A 7,910-nucleotide genomic window follows, 5' to 3' on the forward strand; every position below is an offset into this window, starting at 1 on the left:
AATGCAGCAAAGCAAAGCTATTTTGTTGCAGATTGAATAGATGGAAAAGCTCTAGGGCACGGTGTAAATGTAAAGCGTGGAGACCAAAACGGTGGGAGAGAGCGTAAGAAAAACCATCAGGCAATCGTGCAGAAGTCTGCGCGGCTCCACGGAGCGTGCCGAATAGAGGTCCCTCACTGCAGTATAACGGCTCATAAAGCCGCAAATGGTATTTCCACTTCATTCGGTCTCAAGGCCGGCTTCCAAGCAGCTCCTCCGTGTTAGACTTGAACCCATTAGCAATCGATTAAAGAACCAGCAGGCGGTCACTCGCTCCTCACCCTGACAGGAGGGCGGGGTCTGGCCGGCGTGGAAGGAAGGATTTAGATCCAAATCTTTGTTTTTGTAAAAACAGAATCACACCACAACCAACAGGGGATTGATCCCACGCTTGCACGCACCGGTCAAGCGAGTAAATCACTACACCGTCAAGAGGGCCTTACTATGTGTATTTTTCCCATTTTTTTTGCTGTTCTTAAAATACTTGATCTTTTTTTAACAAATACAAGCCGTATTATAGTCTATTTTCTCCCATATTAGCCGCCCCTACGTGTAATCCGTACCCTTAAAATTCCATTAACTGCCAAACTCTTGCAAGGCATGCATTATCTTTTCTCTATTTTGAAATGAATGACCATATGCACTTATGTGCAATTCAATTCTAATTTGTGCGCATATAAGCCGTGCCCCCGATTCAGCCAACATTTATTGAGCGCGAAAATACGGTAAATAAAACCTGACCAAACTTGGCCTTTACTTTTTAACAAATTAAAGCCCTACTATCCATAATTGTTTCCCCCAAAAACTAAAACTTTACTTTCTCTGATATCTTTTTAGAGGAAACTTATGGTCTCCTTTTTGTTTTTTAAAGAAAAATCCAATGGTCATAATTTTATCAAATGGAAGCCTTACTGTGTCCTTGCTGGTTATCCCTACTATTCATGGTATCTTTTCAAGGGGAAAAAAAAACTAATGCAAATTGTCATGATTGCCGTCGGCTGCAAAGCAAACTGGAACCCAAGAGCAGGAAGTAGGCAAACACGAGTGAAGTACTGGTGCACAACTTTGGATTTTAATGAAAAAAATCTAGACAAAATAATACAAACTGGGTCAAAATTAACAAATATAAAAACTAAACAGGGCAGAGGCACGATGACGAACACACAAACATTAGTTACGGGAAACCCGAAACAATACTCCCACAAGGACGTACAAAAACACGGGGTATAAATACACAGACAGGAGTTGATGACAATCACAAACACTTGGGTCACACAAGGGAAGGAGAGCCAGCAAGGACAGAGAAGGTGAATCTCACATACAATCACGCGGACAGGGCACACAAGGAAAAAACAGACAGTCACCAAACCCCAACCAAATGTCACATAGATACATGGTCTACTTTTTAAAGGAAAATAGCGTACTATACATGTTCTTTTTTTGAACAAATAAAAGCCATACTATACGTGCTTTTTTCCCAAAAGAACTACTCTTACAATTCATAGTCTTCTTATCAGTAAAAGAATAAACCTGACTATACATGGTCATGTAAAAGCCTTGTTATACTTGATCTACTTTTTTGAAACAATTTCCCTACTATAAAAAATAGCCTTATTACACGATGTTTTTTTTAACAAATAAAAGCCTTCAATTTTTTAACTGAAAAGCAGCCTTACTATATATATAACAATTTGCTACAATATATTGTGTAACCCCCCTACTGACATTTACGACAAATAAATCCTGGGGAAAAAAATACTACCCTAAGCTAATATAAAGCCTTTCTCTTACCTATAATGTTGCAGAAAACTTGACAATTGGGCTTCATTGTGCAAGAATTTTGAAAGGAAATGCCCTCTCAATTGTGGAATGATCCATCACGATAAACTAATCTGACGAGGCTACGCCAGTCAGTCAAACGGAATAGTAAACGCATTTGATTGACATTTCATGTCAGCGCCGCACCCAAAGGAAAGCTGCTTAGCCTCGACGGATAACCACTTTGATGAAAATATTCATAAGGCAAATCGACTCTTTGAGATATTTACCTAGACCATGAGATATGAATGATGAACAATTTGACCTTTGCAGGCTGATTTGAATTTCAATCAAGTGACCACAAACCAACGCACAAAAGTTGATGAAAATGCATAACGGCTCCTTGTAATTAGCTCAGGCTTACGACAATGTACTTTAGTCATTAGAACGGCAAAAAGCCAGCATGCGTGTTCATTCATGTGTAGGGAAATCCTCGTCTCCAATGCAATAGTATGGGCTGTGTTTTCAGCAGCCTGTCACCTTTTATTCATGGAGTCGACCTTTGTCTGCGCAGGCCTCATAACTGACATTTTCAATTACACTGCAAACAACTTATCAATATGCATGGATTTCCCGGCCAATATCGGGGCAAACAGAGTCGTTGGGAGCGGCGAGTCTGTCGGGGGAAAGAAATAGGGCAGACGTGTCAAGGTCAGGATTTTGTTAATGAGGGACGGGCCGCTGAATAATTGAATGGGTTGAGCGATATCGACTGTTGAAGCAGAAGCGTTTAAAGCGTTGGCGATCGTTAAGGAAAATCCTCCCGGCGCTTTATGTTCCGTGGCAGTAATTTATGCGCGAGCATCCGAGCGGGTGCCCTATGCTCACTCAAGGCACAAAGCAATGAGTGGATTAGCCCGGCACACATTAGAAACGGCAGTCTGGCGTGCCGCTCTTTCTGTTTTAACTCGTTCGGTGCCATTGGGGGGCAAGAGAGCTCCAGTTTGAAATGGATTGGACATTAACCGTCGTCAATGGCAGCAAACGACCTAATCGGTAAACTGTTGTTGAGCAGTTCTCATGCCTTAAACCTTGAGTTATCTCATCCTTCTTACAGGTTGAGAGCTACCGGGGCGCTCACCTAATCCCTCTATGTAATTACAGGTCCTTGCAGTGGCCAGAGCATCTCTGTGTAAATCAGATTAGCCGCTCTAAATCACTCTAGTTTCTCCCAAGCCCATCAAAGAATTCCTTATCTGCTCCTGGAGTGCTAAACAACACCGAGACAGCACGCCTGCCCCCGAAGATGAAGCCTGTTTATTTGCTCGGCAAAAGGGATCTCACTGGGATCAGTTCACAATTGGAGGTAAAAAATGTACACTGGACTTTTCTTATTTTCCATCACACCTTTATCAATACAAAGCTATGAACTTTCATATCAATGTTAACATCCAGCCTTACCCCTATCCAACCTATTTCCCCCTCTTCTTAGTCTTTGAACAATAGAGCCCCCTTCTCTGACATGGCGTCCACACCTCTACATACATTATGCCGCGCAAATAGAACCTAAAAACAACATTCAAATTTAATTTGGACAATTTTTTTAGAGATTTTTCTTGGTCTTGGGAAGGCTGGTTTTGGATTCAAGTGGATTTTAAGGATCAGTTCTGACTTATATGATATTTCCCCAAAAATATTTTCTGCATTTCTTCCAATCAAAGTTTGCTGATTTCAGGACATTTACATTTTCCCAGAAACTATAGCTATTTTTGAATGTGTATAATTGAACCGTTCTAGGGTGGAATTTAGAATGCAGATGACGGGGCACTCGTCATGCTGTAAATAATAGGTCACCGGGCACGATAGAGCCGTATTACTCCTCCTTCTCGTCCAATTTATTCCTCGGGTCAGACATTTACTTTGAGACAAGAGGAAGCCGGGGGAGGGGTTTGGCTTGGGCCTGCCGAGAGGAAATGCAGCTCTTCAGTGGGAATAGAGACAGGCTAAAGTAAAGAGGGGGAACAAATGAGGTCTGTGATCCCCGGCCCTCCCCCTTGCCTCGCAAGCAAGCCCCAATCAGGCTGAAGCAGAGCTCTCAGTGTGACAGCCAGCCTTTTGTTGCTGTCTGAATAGAGGTTAAATATCCCTCCAAATCAGAGCTCTTTGCTTTTCTCGACAGCAAGTACCTTTCACATGCTAATGCGCATGTTTTTTGGACTTCTTTTGTAACCATGGTTGGACAGCGGTATCATGCTAGTAGACGATGAATAAAGCCAGCAATTTTAGATATAGTTTTTTCCCCCTTCAACTTTCGCCGTTCTTTCATTCCCATTTTCCATCCCCATCTTTAACAGCCAGACCATAAAGCACCCCCCTCATGCAGTTTTTTTTTGTTTTTCTTTAAAAAGCACACAGATGGTCCCCGTGACCCACCATTATTCATTGTGTGAAACGCTTTGTCAGAATAATGCAGCCCAACAACAAGCCGGAGGATTTTTATTTGTTTCTATTGATGAGGCCCGTTAATTTCACAGGCGTCTCATTAGGCTTAAAACCACCAATTAATTCCTTTTGTTCTCATTAAGCGGCTAATTCCAAACATGAACCGCCATGACTAGGAGGGAAGCTCTGAGCCAAAGGCAGACAACACAAAGCCAATGGAGCGTTAAGCAGGTAGGCAGAGACAAAATTGCCAGAATGGGATCGGGGGGTCGCGTGACTGAGTGAGTGAAAGTGCTTGAGTAAAAGAGAGCCCTGACAAAAGCTTGACTTAATTTGGACACTTGACAGCAACTCATTAACTGCTGGAGATGCCCCCTGTCCACCTCAAGGTTATCAGCAAGATGCTTTTCGAATTGAGGCTGCTCATTGGTGGCGTGTCCAAATCTTCACACAGATTATCTTGAGGGAGTCGAAACAAGGACGACACCATAAAAGGGAGAGTGTAACAATGCATCCATTGGTTAAGCGCAAATCAAATCCCAATGGATCCAATGCAAAATGTCCTCATCTTTTCAATATGCCATTTGGCTAAAACATTTATTGATGGCTGTAGCCAAAGTATAAAGATCTTCTCATTAAATTGGTCACTTGCAACCCTACTATCTTATGATCTACAAATTTAATTTGCTGTTCTTTATATCTGGACACTAATACGATAATATAATACTACTAAGTGTTCGGGTCCATTCTCTTGATGCTTTCATTTGTAATGTGTCTTCTTAATGCACCTTACAGCCACAAAAGATGTCAAGAAGTAAATACAGAACCGCCCACCAAACCTTGGCTTCTCTTGACCGATGCGGTCAATGCAGACTTTGGCAGTGGACCACAAGTCTGTTTTGAAGCGGAAAACTGACCACTCCTCGCTGAGTAGACTGGAGCTGCTGTTGTCTACAGTTGTAAGTAGTTACCACCAATATAATTTCTGCATTAATGCCATGTGTTTAGTCTGGGCAACCAAAGAAAAAAATATATATAATAATTTCAAGCGAGGATTTAAAAACAAGAACCAACGCAAAGTGACAAGTAGGGCTTTAATGTCTATATTGTAAGCGCACTCACAAAGACTATCCGGTGGCACCACTCCATTATCAGAGTGCAAGTTGTCATTACGGCCAAGGATATACGGAAGGCTCATAATATCCAAAAATTGCTAGTCTGCCGGACGGCGGTGTACAATTTGCTGCAGCCTTGAAGGATCCTTGAGCCTCTCCTGACAATTTACCCAGGGAATTGCCCAACGATGCCTTTTGTCTGCCGGAGACATGGGGCAATTATCCAGCCCCCCAGTAATGTTTCCCCGACTTTAATCTCCTGGCCGAGCGCGTAAAGCAGAATGGCTGGTCAGGTTTCACAGTGCCTCTGGGTTCTATTAACACACAACGGCTGTTTTTGCTCTGGCCAGGCAGCAAAGAGAGGAGTTCAAACTGACAGACGACCCTCCGCTGGGCTTTCAAGAAAAAACATGATTATGTCATAATGGATTTTTGAAAGATTGTGAGATCCAAAGATTGCTCGTCGGTCTTTTCAATCTAATGTCCCTCTGTTTTTGGGTGACTCAGTGGGAATACTGGGAGTGACAGATGTGTCAATGGACAACAATAAAGAGGTACTACAGAGTGCTTCACTTGTGAGAAAACAGATGAGGGAACAAAAAATAGAAAAATAAGGTCCAGATCCAGTTTCTCTAACAATTGAATCCAATACTCTCATTGCTTTGGAGACAGAACGTACCTAGTTGGAATTCGTGATTCATAGTGACCCCACGCCTACCAGCTGCTAGATATTAACTGGTGACCTGATCTAATGAAAATAACTTTGCGATAATCAAACTTAAGTGTTCCTTGACTTGAAACACAATTTGTGAACCTGTTCTGTAGTATTCAGTGGTAATGTTTTATCCAAGGAAATGGGTGAAACACTTAGTCATTTTTTTGGACAAAATCATTCATCCACGTGCGACACCGGGAAGCGAACCCAGGTCCTCCCGGCCGAAGGCAAGTGAGCTACCCACTACACCAACTCGTGCCCCACTTATACATGGGTGTTGGAACGTTTTATCCAAGGAAATGGGTGAAACACTCAGTCATTTTTTTGGACAAAATCATTCATCCACGTGCGACACCGGGAAGCGAACCCAGGTCCTCCCGGCCGAAGGCAAGTGAGCTACCCACTACACCAACTCGTGCCCCACTTATACATGGGTGTTGGAACGTTTTATCCAAGGAAATGGGTGAAACACTTAGTCATTTTTTTGGACAAAATCATTCATCCACGTGCGACACCGGGAAGCGAACCCAGGTCCTCCCGGCCGAAGGCAAGTGAGCTACCCACTACACCAACTCGTGCCCCACTTATACATGGGTGTTGGAACGTTTTATCCAAGGAAATGGGTGAAACACTTAGTCATTTTTTTGGACAAAATCATTCATCCACGTGCGACACCGGGAAGCGAACCCAGGTCCTCCCGGCCGAAGGCAAGTGAGCTACCCACTACACCAACTCGTGCCCCACTTATACATGGGTGTTGGAACGTTTTATCCAAGGAAATGGGTGGAGCACTTCGTCATTTTTTTGGACAAAATCCTTCATCCACCAATGAAGCCTTATTCAGTTAAACACTTAGGTAGTAGTACTTATTCTTTTAACTGAATAATATTGGGAAAATCTTTGCATGTACTGGGATTTGAACCTAGGACCACAGAGGTGGAAGACTGAGGTCTTAGGTGGTAGTACTTATTCTTTTAACTGAATAATATTGGGAAAATCTTTGCATGTACTGGGATTTGAACCCAGGACCACAGAGGTGGAAGACTGTTGACTTATCCGCTTATCTGCTATTTGCATTCAACAAATATCTTGTACGTACATGTAGTATAGTAAGACTTTTTTTTCATTGTATATATATTCTATAAGTGTACTGTTTATTCTATACACCTCCACTCCATTTTTCTGTGTATTATCACATCAAAATGAGGCCAGGAAGGAATCTCCTGAAACAGAATGCAGCACATTTTTCCATGTAATTAGTCATGTTGCGTTTAGACCTCCAGCTGTGCCTTATTCAAAGAATATGAGTTGAAATATAGTATAATCATGTTAGCATACTGTGCATAATAATGAAACACGTGGGGCTTCAAAGATAGAAGCATTATCTTGGGTATTGAGGGGGAAAAAAACAAAGAAAAAACACTTTTTGGGTGAAAACTTGGAACAAAACCAGAAAGATTGGGATGATTAAATGGGGAAAAGAATCAGCAGCAGTTACACCAACTCACTTTGGACTGGCTCTAATACAGCATTAGGTCCATCACGTGATGCCACACTCAAGTGCATAAAACGAACGATAGTCTGACCGCGGCAAGCAGAAGCAATCCGACCTAATCCAAATGAATCCCACTTTTTTTTGCAGGTTTCTTCATCCCGGTCGGAGGCTGACGGCAGCTCTGCCTCTTATCTCCAACCCGTGGTCTTCAGCGGCTCGGGTCTTATCGCGCCCCGGCTTGCTCGAGGGATTGGAGGGTTCACGGGAAGTAAACATAGAACCTGTCCTTTGCTTATCTACCCCACGAGGCTGTGCGCGTGTGTCGGGGACGGGGAGAGAGAGAGAG

The 7,910-nt window shown here is 42.8% G+C and overlaps 1 long non-coding RNA gene across 1 annotated transcript; it reads left to right on the plus strand.

Annotated features, from left to right (window-relative positions):
- The first annotated feature begins 3,085 nt into the window (after window positions 1–3,085).
- Window positions 3,086–7,850, plus strand: LOC144210981 (uncharacterized). The gene is made up of 3 exons (XR_013329498.1): window positions 3,086–3,163; window positions 5,035–5,198; window positions 7,712–7,850. It is a non-coding gene; the product is annotated as an uncharacterized LOC144210981 (long non-coding RNA).
- The last annotated feature ends 60 nt before the right edge of the window (window positions 7,851–7,910 follow it).

This window comes from Stigmatopora nigra, chromosome 2, assembly GCF_051989575.1.
Source record: "Stigmatopora nigra isolate UIUO_SnigA chromosome 2, RoL_Snig_1.1, whole genome shotgun sequence".
Taxonomy (NCBI): Eukaryota; Metazoa; Chordata; class Actinopteri; order Syngnathiformes; family Syngnathidae; genus Stigmatopora; species Stigmatopora nigra.